General features: G+C 43.6%; 1 long non-coding RNA gene across 1 annotated transcript in view; it reads left to right on the forward strand.

The window, feature by feature from the left end:
- Positions 1–10,623, forward strand: part of LOC116792507 — a 34,364-nt gene extending 23,741 nt beyond the window's left edge. Inside the window, exon 5 of the long non-coding RNA XR_004359153.1 lies at positions 10,151–10,623. This is a non-coding gene — a long non-coding RNA (uncharacterized LOC116792507). The remainder of the gene's footprint in view (positions 1–10,150) is intronic.
- Positions 10,624–15,753: the final 5,130 nt, after the last annotated feature.

The raw sequence follows: 15,753 nt of genomic DNA on the forward strand, positions 1-15,753 counted from the left end.
GGTGGAAGGTGTCCCTGCCCATGGCAGGGGGTGGCACTGGATGAGCTTTAAGGTCCCTTCCAACCCAAACCATCCCGGGATTCTGTGATTCTCAGTATTTGGAGGGTACCAGTGGTTGTTGGGCTGATGGTTGTTGGAAGCAGTTCTGAGCAAGGAGGAGGGGACGTGGCAAAGGAGGAGCAAGGTGGTCCTGGACACTGTGTGTCATTCAGCCATTCAGCACAGCAGCCAGAGTTCCAGCTTTTCCAGAACTGCTGCCTGACAGGAAGCCAAGCACTGGAGCAGCAGCGTTGCAGCACCACTGAATTCACAGTCCTAATGGGAGAGGGAGCCAAGGGGCTGACACAGATTGATGGAGGGGACTTTGCAATGCAGGAGATATGATTTCAGGAATTACTTAGATCCCTGTAAAACCTTGTTATCTGAGATTATGCTTCCTGAAATTACAGATCCTCCCTCAAACCAGTGTGGCCGTGTCCCGTTTCAGTCCAAGGGCACTTTGTCCTTTAGGTGGAGGGGATCAATGAGGGCTCTGAAGCCACAGTTCCCTCTTTTGGTCACTCCAGGAGGGAGCTGGTGCTGCTGGAGGGGGATTCATGCTCACTGTGCTCCCACTGCCACGTGAACTGGGAGTCTGGGGGGAGGTTTGAAAGGGAGGGTGAAAAGCACGAACTGTAAGGAAAAATTTGGACTGACACTTGACAACTTCTCTGCTTTGTAAATTCTAAAGGAATTTGAATTGCATGATGTGTTTTCACTTGCAAATGTTTCAGACTTGTTATTTTTCCCTTTTTTCACATATTTTAAGCTTATAGCATTGCAAAGTATTTTTTTTAACTCTGTCCTTGTGGAGGAACAAGCAGAGAGCAATAGCTCAGGAATGACTCCCTTGCAACAGCAGCCTGCTTTTGCCTGAGGGCAAAATAATCCAAAAAGATGTTAATGATTTTAATTTCTAGTGGTGTAAGAGCTGGTGCTTCTAGAAAGGTGTGATCTTTAAACCTATTGTAAACTCAGATGCCTCAAGCAGAGCTCGGTGAGCTCTGGGTTCATCAGAGGAGCAAAATACTGGATTGTTTGGAAATACTTTGTGGAAGAGCAACTGGAGTAAAGTAAGCAGATGTTACTGAAAGGACTGCAATGGGATTTAGTCCTGGGCTGGTTTATGCTAAGGAAGGGCAGGAGAAGCCAAATGTTTGGAAGGGAATATTAGGCAATGGCAGGAGATGTTTAGATAAACAAAAACCAACCTGCTGAGGGCAAGGATTAAGGGATCAGTGGGAGAGAGATGTAAAAAGAAATGAAGGGGAGGGGAAAAAAGGTTGTAATAAAATTCTGAGAGGATCTGATCAGTTTGTGCCAACTGGATTAACCTCTGTGCCCAGAGATCAGCAGCTCCTGGGACTGTCCCCAGCTCCCAGGGCAGGTGGTGTGCCCGTGGCCAGCAAGAGGCTCCTCCAAACTGGGGGTGGAAAACACAAGGAAAATTGAAGCTTGTAAATGTTATGGTGGGGAGGAGGGGAGAGGAAATGGGCTTTTTTTGCTTAATGCCAGCTGGTGCCTTGTCTTTCATGGAAGAGGAGAAAGAGGAGGGAGGAGGAGGAGGAGGTTGGCTCTTCCATGGGAGAGGAGGAGGATGAGAAGTTGCTGAGGAAACGATTGTATTTCCTGGCGTGATGGGATGGGGGAATTTGACCATCTCTTGATAGCAACAAAAATGTCTTTGCAAAAATTCTGTGCTTTTCTGGTGAAAAAAAGCCAGGAGAGCTGAGTTCTGTGCCCTTGGAAAGGAACTGGGATAAAACAAATGTGGCCTTTGAAGGTCCTTTGAGGCAAGACATGGTGAATGGAGCATCCCAGCTTTGCATCCTCTCTGTAAAGGGACAACTTTCTGTTGTTCTCTTTTTTCATTACCCTCCACTGCAGGAAATACTCCTCAGATACTGAAAATAAACAGCAGCCCTTTTCCTACCATTTCCCAACAATGCTTCCAATTTATCGAAGCCTCTGCCCGTCTCAGGAGCGTGAAGCCCAAGTGATGCACCCCACACCATCTGCTGCCTGCCTGGCTTTGGCACTTTGGGCTCTTGGCAACCCCCTCAAAAAGCATTTCAGTGGGAAAAGCACCATTTTCCTCTCCTTTCCCCAACTGGAGCTTTCCTGTTAATGGCCCACATTTCCATTTCCATGTGCAGTATAAATCCTGCTCGAGCTTTGTGAGACATTCATTGGGCTCCGTGGGCTATTGTGGAGTTATTCCACTGCTGCTGAGAGCATTTGGAGCCCTTCCTGTTATTTGTCTTCATTCTAGGGAATAAACACGTGGCATTTTCTGCAGATGTGCCTCTTGTACCGAAAAAATCCCCCCCAGCACCAGCAATTAGTGCAGGCACAACAGGCAGAGGTGGAAACACCCTCTGAAAATGCCACACTGGCTTTTCTGAAACGACAGGGTTGACATTTTGGGTTTACATGATCCAAACCCTTGTGTGAGTGCTCTGGGGAGCAGAGGAAGGGATGGGGGAGTGCTGGGGGTGCTCCTCAGCTTCCCAGCACTGGCTGTGCTGGGTGTTCATTGTCCAGGAGATTCCCCCCAGTTGCCACACTCTCCTCCCTGGTGTTTTATTTAGGAAAGGAAGTTGCTGATGAATGTGATCTGGTCACTGTATTTAATGTACCCTTGGATAACATTTAAATATGTAATGGCAGAGCAAGCTGTGCTAACCCTCTCACAGCGAGGCAGAGCAAACTCATTTACAAAAGTACTTCAGCAGGAATTAAAATAAAATTTCCGTTTTCCACAGTCCCATTCTGATCCTGGTTGCCATTAACTTACTCCCAACCCCATTTGGTATTTCCAACTTGAGTAAATCATCGTGTCTTCCAATTAACTCCCATATTCCAGACAACATAATGTGACTGGTTTCATTCAACCCTGTTGTTTAATAAACAGCTAAACAATTCTTTCTATCTGAGCCACAAAAGAAATGTGCAGTTATGGTGCATTGTGCAGGCAATAATGGGCAAAAGGAAAATTACTGGAAGGAAATTCATCTTGGTTTTGGTTTCTGAGTTCCCCCTGTGAGCGATGGGCACGGCCAGGGAATGAGCTGCTCTCCTGTCGCACACACAGCAATATTTGCAAGGAGAAAGTATTGCACTCCTGTTCCAAATCCCTGGGATTTTTGGCTGCCTAAGCAAAGGCACTGCAGGGGTCAGTCGGATGCTCAGCAGCCCAGAGGGGGCAGAGGAGGTAGCAGTGACTATGAAATATGATTATTTCCATCAAAGAGACAAGTTTGGGAGCTGGGATGCTGGAACAGTGGTGGGAGACGGGCTGGAGGATTCCCTGTTCTGGAATCAGCCAGCAGGCCCAGCTGAATTTAAGGAATGAAACCTATCAGAGTGATGTGAGCTAAACAATCCTATTGCAGTAACAGAACTAGGATGTTAAATTATTCAGTGGTTAAAAACACAGAGAACGTGGCTGTAGGGGCTCAGTTCTGCTCTGGGGGTCCCTGCAGAGGCTGAGCACAGCCCTGGGCAGGCACAGGAAGGGCAGTGCACCCCCACAGAGGGTTCTCACTGATGCTTTCTCACTAAAACGGGTAGGTTTGTTGTTACAGGGTGCTCAGAACCTGTGTGACAGATTCTGGTGCCATTGCAGAGGGCTCTGTGTGCTCACATGGACCCCCACGGCCACTGTGCTCTGCAGCAGAGGGCTGAGTGCTGGTAAAGGGAATATCAGCACTGGAGAAATGCCCTTCTTCCTGATTGTTCATTTTGAATATTCTTGCCAAGAGAGTTTGAGCAGATGTGTAATCAGGGAGGAGAAAGACTGTGGGGTCACTTAGCACAGAATCACAGAATGGTTTGGTTTGGAAGGGACTGTAAAGAACATCTCATTCCACCTCCTGCCAAGGGCAGGGACACCTTCCACTAGCCCAGGTTGCTCCAAGCCCCGTCCATCCTGGCTTTGGACACTTCCAGGGATGGGGCACCTTCTCTGGGCAACCTCTTCCAAGCCTGTTATCAAATGGATCACACTTGAGTCTGTGGCCTTTCCCAAGAAGAGCCCTTGAGATGAACTGAGCTAAATCCATTCCAATAATGAGCGAGTTTGAGGAACACAATCTCCTCAAAGGATTCCTGGAGCAAGGAAGAGAAGAGACTCAATGCCTTGACTTCTTTGCTGATCACAGACCTGAAGCCAGGCTGTGGCACGTGGGCTCCAACCTTTGAGGTGGAGGGTTCTGGTTGGCATCACCCACAGTCAGGAGCATCAGTCTGAGCACCGTGAAAATCCTTCTGCTCCATTTTATGCCTGACAGCAAAAATGGGCATCTATTCCTGAAGTAAGGAGCTCCAGCACTGAAGGAAGGCATCTGCAGAGCCAGAGCTGTGGCAGAATGCAAGCAGGGCCATATTGGCAAAAAATGAGGAGTTAATTTAGTGGTGAATGCACGGATGTTTTTCCCAGATGTGTTTGCAGAGCCACTAAAAGCTGTGTTTAATCTCAGCTCCTTTTGCAATCTGATCCACATTATGCTGCTTCCACATGGAAAAGAGCAGTTAATGGCACTGGATGGCTCTGCCCTGCTCTTAGAGAGGCTGGATGAGGTCTCCCTGTCCAGGGCTGCTCTGCCAGGGCACTGGAGGCAGCTCTGGACCCCAAGCACAGGGCTGAGGGCTGTTAATGTCTGCGTGTGCCACACTTGCATGCCAGCACTTGTGACTGAATGAAAACATCCCTGAATTAGTAATGACATTTTTATTTTTAAGGGACTCGAGCTCAGGCAGCATTTTAAAAAATGAATCATGATTTTAGGTGATTTCTTTCTGCATGGATGGTCAGAGCTGCCTGAAAATTGTCTGTTAAAGCTGCTGCAACTTCTGTCTCTAATGGAGGAGCTCAGGCTTACTAAACTGTTTGGCAAACACTGGCTGTCGTGTCTCATCTTGCTGATTAAATTCCATATTTGCATTTCCTTGGATATACAAAGAAAAAGCAAATCAGCAATGAACAATGTAGTTAGAGCAGGAATAACCAAACAGGGAGAGAGGAATAACTGCTGGTCTGGAGATGACAAAGTGCAGAGCCAGACACACACCCGGGCCCTGTGCAGCAGAGCATCCTGCATCCCACAGAGCATCCTGCATCCCACACTGTCCTGCATCCCACAGAGCATCCTGCATCCCACACTGTCCTGCATCCCACAGAGCATCCTGCATCCCACACTGTCCTGCATCCCACAGAGCATCCTGCATCCCACACTGTCCCACAGCCCACAGAGCTGCCTGGGCATCCCAAGACCACTTGGGTGCTGCAGGAGGAGCAGGGTAGCCCTGGACTCATTCCCTTCCAGGTCTCCTTGGGGATGCACTGATGGACACAAACACTCCAGCTCAGCACAGCTCAGATGTTGTGAGTTTTTTTCTTTTTTTCTTTTTCTTTTTTTTTTTTTTTTTTTTTTATCCCTTTCCTTTATTACATCTAAAGGTTTGATATTTTAACACTTGGCCTAATATTAACTAGGGAAATCCAGCAGATGTACTTCATCTTATTAAAGATATGAGCAATCTCCAGTGCTCTGGTATTAATGGGGGGAGATCGACTGAAAATGTTTTGCTTCAATGGCTCTTAAGGAATTCACAGTTCATTTCCAGTCATTAAAATAATTAGTGCTGTGCTCTGACTCCTCTAAGGGCAGAGCTCTAGGGCCAGCTGCCCTCGGTGTGAGGGAGGCTGTGAGCTCCCAGCACGTCCCCTCCTCGCTGGGATGCTCCCAGCCTGTGATGGAGGTGATCCCAAACCCTTCCAGAGGGCTGGGAAGACCCAGGGGAAAGCAGGGCTTAAATAGGACTTGGGGGCTTAAATGGCTTTGAGGAGCCCTTCAAAGAAAACATGAATAACCAACCCATTTGTTTTAATGAGGCTGCTCCTATAATAAAGACAGTCCCATAAATAAGTGATTATAGGATTGAGCCCAAACCAATCACTAAGGATTAGATGTAACTCATGGGATCAAGCAAAGTCCTTATTTTACTGGAGGCAAGGGAAAAACAGTCTGTTCTTTGCTGGATCACATTATGTATCACCTTCCCTCTATGAAGAGATCTTGGGAAATGTGACTTTAGGTGATATGAGGATGTCAGGCAGAAGGAGCTCTATAATATCACCTCTCTTTCTATACTATTTCTGCTACTAATGCTTAATCTAAAAGTCTGTAATCTTTTTGGAAAAAGCAAAGAGATGTTCTTGTAATTCTGGTAGTAAAATCTTGAAGGTATTTCTGTAAATATGCTTGGAATGGATAAAATTTGGCTCAGGGGAATTGCTGAGGGTGAGCAAAGCTTTTCTCTGTATCAGCAGTTTGGACCGAGGTGAGGTTTATAGGGGTGGAAGGGCTGGATAGATTTGAACGGGTTAGGAATGGGATATTAGAGACACATCAGGAGAACCACAGTGCAAAGGGGCCTCAGGAGCATCCAAGGGGGCTGGAAACCTCTTGGCTGCTTGGTTTGAACCCAAACCAAACGTGACTCGAGGTGAGAAGCTCTCCAGTTGCTCCATGACAATTCAGGATCTCGGGGGCCAGGATCTAGAGAAGATGAGGGGGAGTGGCTTTAAGCTGAAAGAGGGTAGATTCAGACTGGATATTAGGAAGGAATTCCTCCCTGGGAGGGTGGGAGGCCCTGGCACAGGTTCCCCAGAGAAGCTGTGGCTGCCCCTGGATTTCTGGAAATGTCCCAGGCCGGGTTGGACGGGGCTTGGAGCAACCTCGTCTGGTAGAAGGTGTTTCTGCCCATGGGTTGGGAGTAGGTTATCCACTCACTTTTAAGGGATCAGAGGAGTTCAGATGTTTGGGTAGGTTTTCTTTCACTATTCCCTCATTCAAGTTTGATCAGTACCACTCACTGGAGTTTTAGAAAACCAGACAATGAGTGTGTTAGTGATGGGAAAATAGGCAGCAATAAAAAAGGCTGTTGAGACACTCATACAACGATGAGGGAATTTTCTGAACAGCTGTACTTGAGTAATTATGAACAGAACCCTTCTTTCCACTGAATAAATTTATATTAAATTATTCCCTAATTAGAAAGATTATTTAAAAGACAAAAGCTATGGAATAATATACAGTGGAAGATGTATCTATTTCCAGAGTCCCTGAAACCATCCTTAAATCTTGGGAGTTATAACTCACCTTTTCCAGAGCTCTCATCAGCTGCAGTGGAAGCCCCAGAGCTGACACTTCAGATAAGTACATGATATAGTTCAGCCCTAAAACTCTTTAACAGAAAATACATCAGGACTTACTGTAAAATTTCATGGAGGATTAGAGAAAAATATTAAGTCAATAGTTCTTTAGTTATTAGGGGCTTTTAAGGTAATCAATACTTTGCAGCCATGTTAGTGCCTACGATGATAAAAGATTACATTAATATCCAATCCTTCTCTTTTTGGTATATTTATGTATATCCTTTCTTTAGTCACTCCTGCTGAAATCAATAGTGATACAGAGAATATGGTTATTTTTAAAATGTCATCAATATTGATTTGCCTATAACTGCCAGTTTCAAGTGGAACTTGATTCCATGGAAAAAACCCTTAGGTTTTCATACAAAAGCATTACCAGCCACCCTAAATCTTTGGAGTACCCCTGCCTTTGCTTATGGTGATTTTCACATTAGCAGTGTGCTAAGGCAGCAAAAACTGTTTTAGGATTAATAAATCCTAAAAATAGGATTAATAGGATTAATTCTAAGAATTCTTTAGAGTTACATGACGTTTTATGTCCTCAAAGCATTGCACAGATGTTAATTGAATTTAATTGATATCATTCAGTCCCAAATTTATATGCATGCAGTTATTAATGATTTAATTATTTTGTCAATGGAATAGATTCTTTGCCTTTGATTCTGTTTCAGAAGATAGAGTTGTCTTATGTAGAGTCCTTTGGCTGAATCCTTTTTATTCAGGTAATTGGGGAACAGAGTTGGTTCAACAACAGCATTTCCCATCCTTTGGAGCAGCACTGCTCTGGAATGTGTTTCCTTTTATTTCTCACTAGTAATCCCCTGGATTTCTTCTGTATGTCTCAGGTAGGGATTTGCTTTAAAAATCTGGTGCTATCTCAGTGTTCTTGTGCAGTTTCCTTGTTGGAATGTCACTTTTCCCAGCTCTGAGGAAAGGGCAGCTTTGTTTGCACATGGTGTTTGCTCCAAGAGCCAGTGGATGAAGAGAGGATACATTTAAATGATCATGGAATGCAGAACTGCATTGTTTTGGCTAAATTTAAATAACACTGGACTACCATTTTCATCTTGTTTCCAATCCACTTGTACATTCTGATGGAGCTTGGAACTCAGACTCTTACAGTAGTTGCCAGCTGGAATTTCCCTTGGAAAGTAGCTCCCAGATGCCTTAAGATCAGCAAAGCTGCTTCACGTACAGTTTGTCCCTTTCTGACCCGTTCTAAGAAGATGGAAGGAGGTCTCTCAGGTTTGGAAATGAAAGGAGCTTGTCCTTAAAAATACCCCTGAATCCATTGCTTTTAGAAGCTTTATTGAGACATGTTGCAAAACTACTCCCAAAAATAAAACAGTTGGAAAGAGCAAGAGAGTGGATGCACTGGGAAACCACCGATGTTTGTGCTAAAACCAGTTACCCCAGTGGGTCTTAGGGCACCAAGCACTTGAGACAGAGCAAACCAACAGCAGAGCACTCGGAGTGTTTCTGACATGGAAACCTGGGAATTACCAGCAACTTCCTGGACCTGTGTTCCTGGATGCCAGGGTTAAAATCCCGCTGTGTCCCCAGAATACTTCTGCACAAAGTGCCTTTTCCTTATGAGCTACAAACATCTGAAGGAAGCAGGGAAGGCGTCTCCGGTGCAATATTGATTCTCGTTCCTCTCGCTGGCGGGGCTGAGCACAATTAGATGCTCTCAGGGGACACAAGGCTCCTTTTCTCTAACCCAGCCTTCTTCAGATCCCAATAAATAAGGCATTAAAAGGGAATTATTCCATTTTGCCTTTGATGGCTGGTCTTCTTCCAGTTCAGTGTCAGACCCTAATGATCGAGGCAGTGAAAACACATCTAGCCAGGCCTCTTTTTATTTCAATCCCTACTTATCTGGGGGAGGAACAAAACATAAAGAAACCACAGAAAACACAGCATTTAGCTGCCCTCCCTCAATACATCATTTGTAAAGCTTTTGCTCCAGCCTTCCAAAAGGCCATTTAGCTTAATAGGCTCTCCCATTTTTCATTTCCTCATGTTACAGGTGCTAGGGGGATGATTTTTAAAAGAACAATGGAATGACATTTTACCTGACTTTGGAAATTAATTCCCAGCAGTCTCACGCCTTTTGTGCCTTAGATTTGCTTTCCATAACATGGAATGGGTGGGGAGATTCTTTAACAAAACAATAGGAAATTTAAAATGAGAGAAATCATCCAATTTTCCATCCAAAAGCCATTAGTAAATTGTTTGTATGTCCACATTAGTAATATAAGATTAATGGACTAATTGAATTTTCAGAAATTTAGGCAAGGACAAAATGAATTGGCCTCCATTGTAGTGTAACTAAATGCCAAAAAAATTACAGGTACAAAATACATTATTTAAAAAACACTCTGAAGAGAATATGCTGAGTTGTATGTATTATATTTGAACTCTACAATATTTGATTTACATGAAATAGAATGACTAAAAAAGGGGAAAAAATGATTATTTACCTGGCAATTTGAGTTTAAAAATCTGTATCTCAATTTGGTTGTTCCTATTCTTATTTGCCATTGACTATGACAGGTCATTAAATGAAGGTCAGTTCCTTGTGGAACAGTTTGTTGGCTCCTTTAGACTCTTAAAACCTGTGAAGCGTGAAATCAGTGACAAATTTGGAGTGGTGTTAGTGTTGTAAAATGTGGAGCTTCCAGTGATTCGGAACATTGGAGGAAATCAACTGTTTGGTGAATGGCCCACAAAATATGATCTATTGCTGAAAAATCTCCTTAAACACTCCGTCATTGGAGGAGATTAATCCTAGGTGGGACTCCTGTGCTAGAACTTCTACTTTGATGAATTTGTCATGCTTGGAAGACAATGATATTCAACTAATAGCATTAATAACCTCACTATTTACAGGTAATTACCCCTAGGAAGGAGCTGTGATGGTTTGAAAACATCTGTTTCTTTTTGGAATATGTGTACATCTGCCCTTAAACAAGGTGAAAACTTGGTGTGATAACTCTGAGGACTGAATTTCTGCACTGCTATGTTCTCTGCAATTAGATAACAGCTTAAAATGTGATTAGTGCGTTATTTTTACCTCTCAGAACACACAGACACAACAAAACTCTCCGTTGAGAGCTGATTTGATGCCAGCTAAATATCCAGGTGGTACTCAGAAGGCACTGATAAATTCCTGAAACATCTTGTGCAGAGTGAGAATTTCCATGTTTCTGAACTATTATTTCCCTCCCATTCCCAGTGGGGCTCTTCACTGTCGCTTTATCCGAAGTCCTTTAAGCTGTTACTCAGTTCAGTGTTTCCCTGGGAGGTTCTCTCAGGTAGAGGAATCCCCTCAATGTGCTGGTTATGCTGGGAAAGAGAAAATTCTACTCTGTGAGTCGCTTTGTACATGAGAGAGGTTATCTGACAGAGCTTTCCACACAGCTGGCAGCAGGATCCCTTCTCTCCTTCCAGCAGAGACAAAACTGGCAGCTGGATGGATTTTAAACATGGGGCAGTTGGGGAATCTGCAAGGTGTAATGACCCTTGTGAAAGGACTTGGCTGTTCCAAGGGGATGTAGGCTCTGGGAAATGCCTCCAGAATGGGACTGGGATGGTCAGTGATCTGCTTGGCTGAAATGTGGGACATCAAGGCCAGGTTGGACGGGGCCTGGAGCAACCTGGGCTAATGGAAGGTGTCCGTGCCCCTGGCAGGGGGTGGAAATGGATGATTATTAAGGTTCCTTCCAACCCAAACCGTTCTGTGACTCAGTGAAAACAAGAACTCCAAAAGCATAAGAGCATTGCCTGTTCCTCTGTTCCTCTGCCCTCCCAGGCAGAAACCCAGCAGTTTGGCATTTATGTCCATTATAAGCAGTTTATGTCCATTACATCGTAGCACATATTTTTTTCACCATCTCTGCAGTGATGCAACACTCAGTGCCACTGCTGAAAAAGTTGGGGAATGATCTTTCAGCCCAAGAAATGGAGAAAACCTAAGTAAGCAGCCTGCAAAGACAGTGTGCTCAGTCTCTACTAAGGTGTGATAAAAAGACAAAACCAAAAAGGTCTTGATTTCCAAGCCTTTGCTGTGCCTCTTTCTCAATGTTTAACCCTGGCTCAGTGATACATTTTCACTGCCATCATCTGCTGAGGTTACTGGCCTTCTTCCCCAAGACAAACTGCAGACAAACTTCCAAGATAAATTCCCCAGGATTAAGGACAATATTGTTGTAAATGTTGCCATATTAACTTCCTTGAAGCTCCCTGAGCGCCGAGTGATTTTCCTGCATGGATAACGGAGGCAGCACGCTCTAAATACACACAGAAAGGAAAACAGGACTTTTAACTCACACTAAGTACTCTGTATTTTTAACTGAAGTGAGATTTATGAACAAACTACCTCCATCTAAATGTATATAAACCCATTTACATTATTTTACATAATATATGGGAACAATTTGTCTCTGCTGGTTAATATATACATGTATAAAAGTGACAGTGCTCCCACTGTGAGTAGGGATTGCTGAAGTGAGCTCTACATAAACTCCTGTTCAGACAGGACTAATTGGATCTTCTTGGGCAATAATGTCCAGAAGTATAGAGACAATGAACTACATATACCTTGAACTTGCTGATAGGTCCAGCAGGAATGATGGAGAAAGGAAAAGAAATGTTATATGTGGTAGAAGTCCATGCAGTCTTAGATCACTGCCATGGTCTAGGTGACAAGGTGGTGTCAAAGGTTGGACTCGATGATCTCAGAGGTCTTTTCCAACCCCAATGATTCTGTGACTGAGTCACTCTTGTTTACACTGGTTAAAGATCTTGCAACCTCGTTAATGCAAAGACAACCAAAAATTTTGTGATGGAAAACAGTTAAAGGAAATATCAAACCCTTAGCTCTGATAAATCTTCTTTACAGGTTAAACCAGTGGTCTGAGCTAAGCTCCACCTGAAAGCTACAGACACATCCCAGGTGGCCTGGGAGTGTGTCTGGGAACTCTGGATTTACATAGAGACAATATTCCTAAAGGTTCCAAGGACATGGGGTCTCTTTGACTTGCTGTACCCTTCCTGCCAGTGTTATGGAGTTTTCCCTCACTCTCTACCCCCTTTATTGAACCAAATTTGTGTTTACAGCCCCATTTGCTTTCCCTGCCACGCTGCCCATCACTTGTGCTGAATATGGGCTTGGCACACGTGCCAAACAGTTTGTTACTTGGCCAGGGTTCCCTGGCAAGACAGTTTGCTTCCCTGCACAGTAACTGGCATGTCTGGCTGATGGGCTCTTTATCTGGAGCCTTCTGCAGACTCAGAGCTGCTCCTTTGTCACCAGCAGATAGCAGAGAGTCATAAATATGCCCTGTTCTTACCACAACACCAACTGAGGCAAGAACGAGCTGGTTTGGGATAAACTGCTCCTCTGCTGCTCTTTAACTCCCCAGCTGTGGTCCAACCACACTTATTCTACAATAGTTCTCTCCATCACTGATTTTTACGCTTTTGGAATCACCTCACGTGGTTTGTGTTCTCTGAGAGTACATTTAATATTGAAATGGACGACTCTGATGGTTTAGTAGCTTTGGGATGGCAAATCTGGTGTAAGCAGAGCTGGCAGCTCAGGATCTGGGCTGGTTTTACAGTCAGAAAAAGGAATTTTCCCCTGTTTGCTGCGTACCTAAACTGACAGGTAACACCTGCATTACCCTAATTTGTGCAACAAAGTGGTTACAAAGGGAGTAATAAGTTCCACTGGTAACTTGAAAATCCAGGAAATTCCTTGGCCGTGTGGACATGCTTGGTTGTTGGTATGAAAATGGTGTCACATATTTTTTGTAATTGGCTTTTTTCACGTCCAAAGTACAGATTTTCTTTTTGTCCTGTAACTGCTTTCTTCCTGTCAGTGTTGAATAGACCCTGTAAAGGTTGGGAGTCACTTTTTATTTTGGAATACTTGGACAAATTGCTTTGTTCTGCCTACAGCAGCGGGTTTGGGTGGATAACAAGCCAATTTATTGGCAGGAGAGAAATCAATGGCACACGTACACAGGACTTTTGCTGGTTTAATTAGACTAAACAGACTACTTTTTAAACAGCCCAGTCAAAGCTGTGTGTTGTAGAAACACACAGACCCCTCATTTAAAAGGAGAAGGTCTGAGATCAAACTTTTCCATCGTTTGCTGTGAATCCCCCTATAAATAGAACCCCCAAAGCTCCCAGTGCAGCAGAGCTGAGTAATTCTCCCAGAGAAATCCTGCAAAAGTGAATGTTACAGCACCATCTAGTGCCTCTCCCTCCAGCAAAGGGGGGAATTAATTTAGTTTTCCACTGAATTCCAGTATGTAGGTGGGCATGAGGGAGGGAATTGGCTGCTTATACATTCTGACAACTTTTCTCTCAACTAGTGCCGAGAGAGGAGGGAGCTGAGGGATGTAAAGGAGCTTTGGAATTTTACATGGCAAAGATTTTGTCAGTAGAGTTGCTCTGAGTTGCTCTTTTATCCTTTTACCAGTCACACAGTTTTCCTCCCGAGCATAGTGGATGCAGGAGTGGGAATATGGGAGGGAAAGTACTGTGGTTAAATAACAAACTGACCAAATGGTATATTTTGGGGGGGTTGAGCTGTGTGTTTGCTAGAGCATATGTCCTGCTTGGAATGACAAGGGGAGGCTGGGGATTGTTTTCAAATACCTTGTGTTGAGAACTGCACCTGTAATTCATGCACAAGGCCAGGTAACCAGCACTCAAGCCTTTGCTTTCCCCATCCTGAGTATGACCTGGGATGAAAACTAAATTAACGCTAAATTAAATTCTCAGTATCTTTTGCACTGCTGTCCTTTTCTTTGTTCCTTTTTCTTCTGGAAAGGTGATTAATGTCCTCTGCCTCCAAACTACTCAGAGTTTAACCAAGAACCACTTTGCAATTAGCCAGTATTCCCAACCAGCCATGGGAGATGACATGAATTTGGGGATGAAACCCCCCAGGACTGGTGGCATGGTATTTGAAGTTCCATTTTATTTTAGGAGTGCTGTTTCCAGAAGCAAAGTTCACCCCAGCTGTCTGTGTGTATCTGTGAGAAGCAGCTGCTCCAAAGCAAAAAGCCCTTCATCACATTGGAGTGCTCTGACTTCATCTAAATTACAGTGATTTGGGGACCCTCAGACAGATTGGCACTGACCAGATTAACTGAGGAACTCTGGGATATACATAGCCTTGCCCTCACCAAATTTACTCCAATAAATTGGGATTGACACGTTGCTTTTCAGTCTGCAACCTGCTGCTTTCTGTTTATAACCTGACCTGGAGGAATAGCAAACAACTCCCAGTGATTCCAGTCTCCATTTGGGAACACACCACATACTGGGAGGGATTAAAGTGTAACCTTAATGACTCTTCAAACTAATGGCAGCTTTTTGTGATGATAAATATAAATATTGATATGTTAAATGTGTTTCCTAGCAGGTTTAATTTAAAAACAAAAAAATTAATTATACCTTAGTGTATTCAATAAACATCCTGATGGTAACGTGGTACCTGACAGAAGTCACAGATGTCAAGAAAAATCTTCACCAAAAAGTCCTCACAGTGTCTTCAGTGTCTTTCCCTGTAGGAAAACCTGGTGAATAGTGATGTCTGTAAATCACAGTCAAAGTCTAAATTATAGCTAATGCCCAATTTGGGGGGTAGATTTAGATTTAAGGCAGTAGCTGGAGTTAATGTGCTCACAGATCCAGCTCTCAGTAGGGTTAAGGTCATAAAGAGATGCAAAACCATCCAAAATAAGAGAGAGGAAAATCCTGGGTTTCCACCACTTATCATTTTATGATGATTTTTATTGAATTTAGTGCTTCCTAAAAGAAATCTCAGTTCTTTCAGTCATGGAATTATTGGAGAATCTCAGGAGCCACTAAAAAATAAGCTCTGTCCCTCGAGAGTGCAGAAACGAGCTTAAAAGTGTGATTTAAATGTACCCCCAGCAATCCAGTAAAAAACCAACAGAAATCAAAATAGATTAGCATATCAAAAGGAGTATATGTAGCCTAACTTTTTTTAATGAAACCCCAGGGTGTGGGGAAGTGGTTTATATAATTTTTTGGCCAGGCTGCAAACCAGCCTGACAACAAAAACATTCGATTGTTTTTATTATGGTGTATAAACAGATACAACACCCTGCAATTGTGTATATTACACTGAGATAATGCAGAAAAACTTGTGGAATCATAACTTAATCATTTCAGTGATTATTGTATTCTTATAAATGCTTAATGTATCATCATGGGCATGTTTGTGCTACATTCTTCATTTGGCAAATGTGGTAGTGATTGTTGCTCTAAAGGCACATTCAGATCAGTATAGATAGTGATTATTTTGGAATTTCCCACCCATGATGGTAAGGAAATTAGAGTGCTATTTGTCTTTTAAATGTGCTTCTCTAAAACGTTTTAATTCTGATTGAAAAAAATATAAAAATTAGTGTTTTGCTTGCTGGCTAATCATTGGTTTCCTCTGTCAC

This window comes from Chiroxiphia lanceolata, chromosome 11 (genome assembly GCF_009829145.1).
Source record: "Chiroxiphia lanceolata isolate bChiLan1 chromosome 11, bChiLan1.pri, whole genome shotgun sequence".
Lineage (NCBI taxonomy): Eukaryota > Metazoa > Chordata > Aves > Passeriformes > Pipridae > Chiroxiphia > Chiroxiphia lanceolata.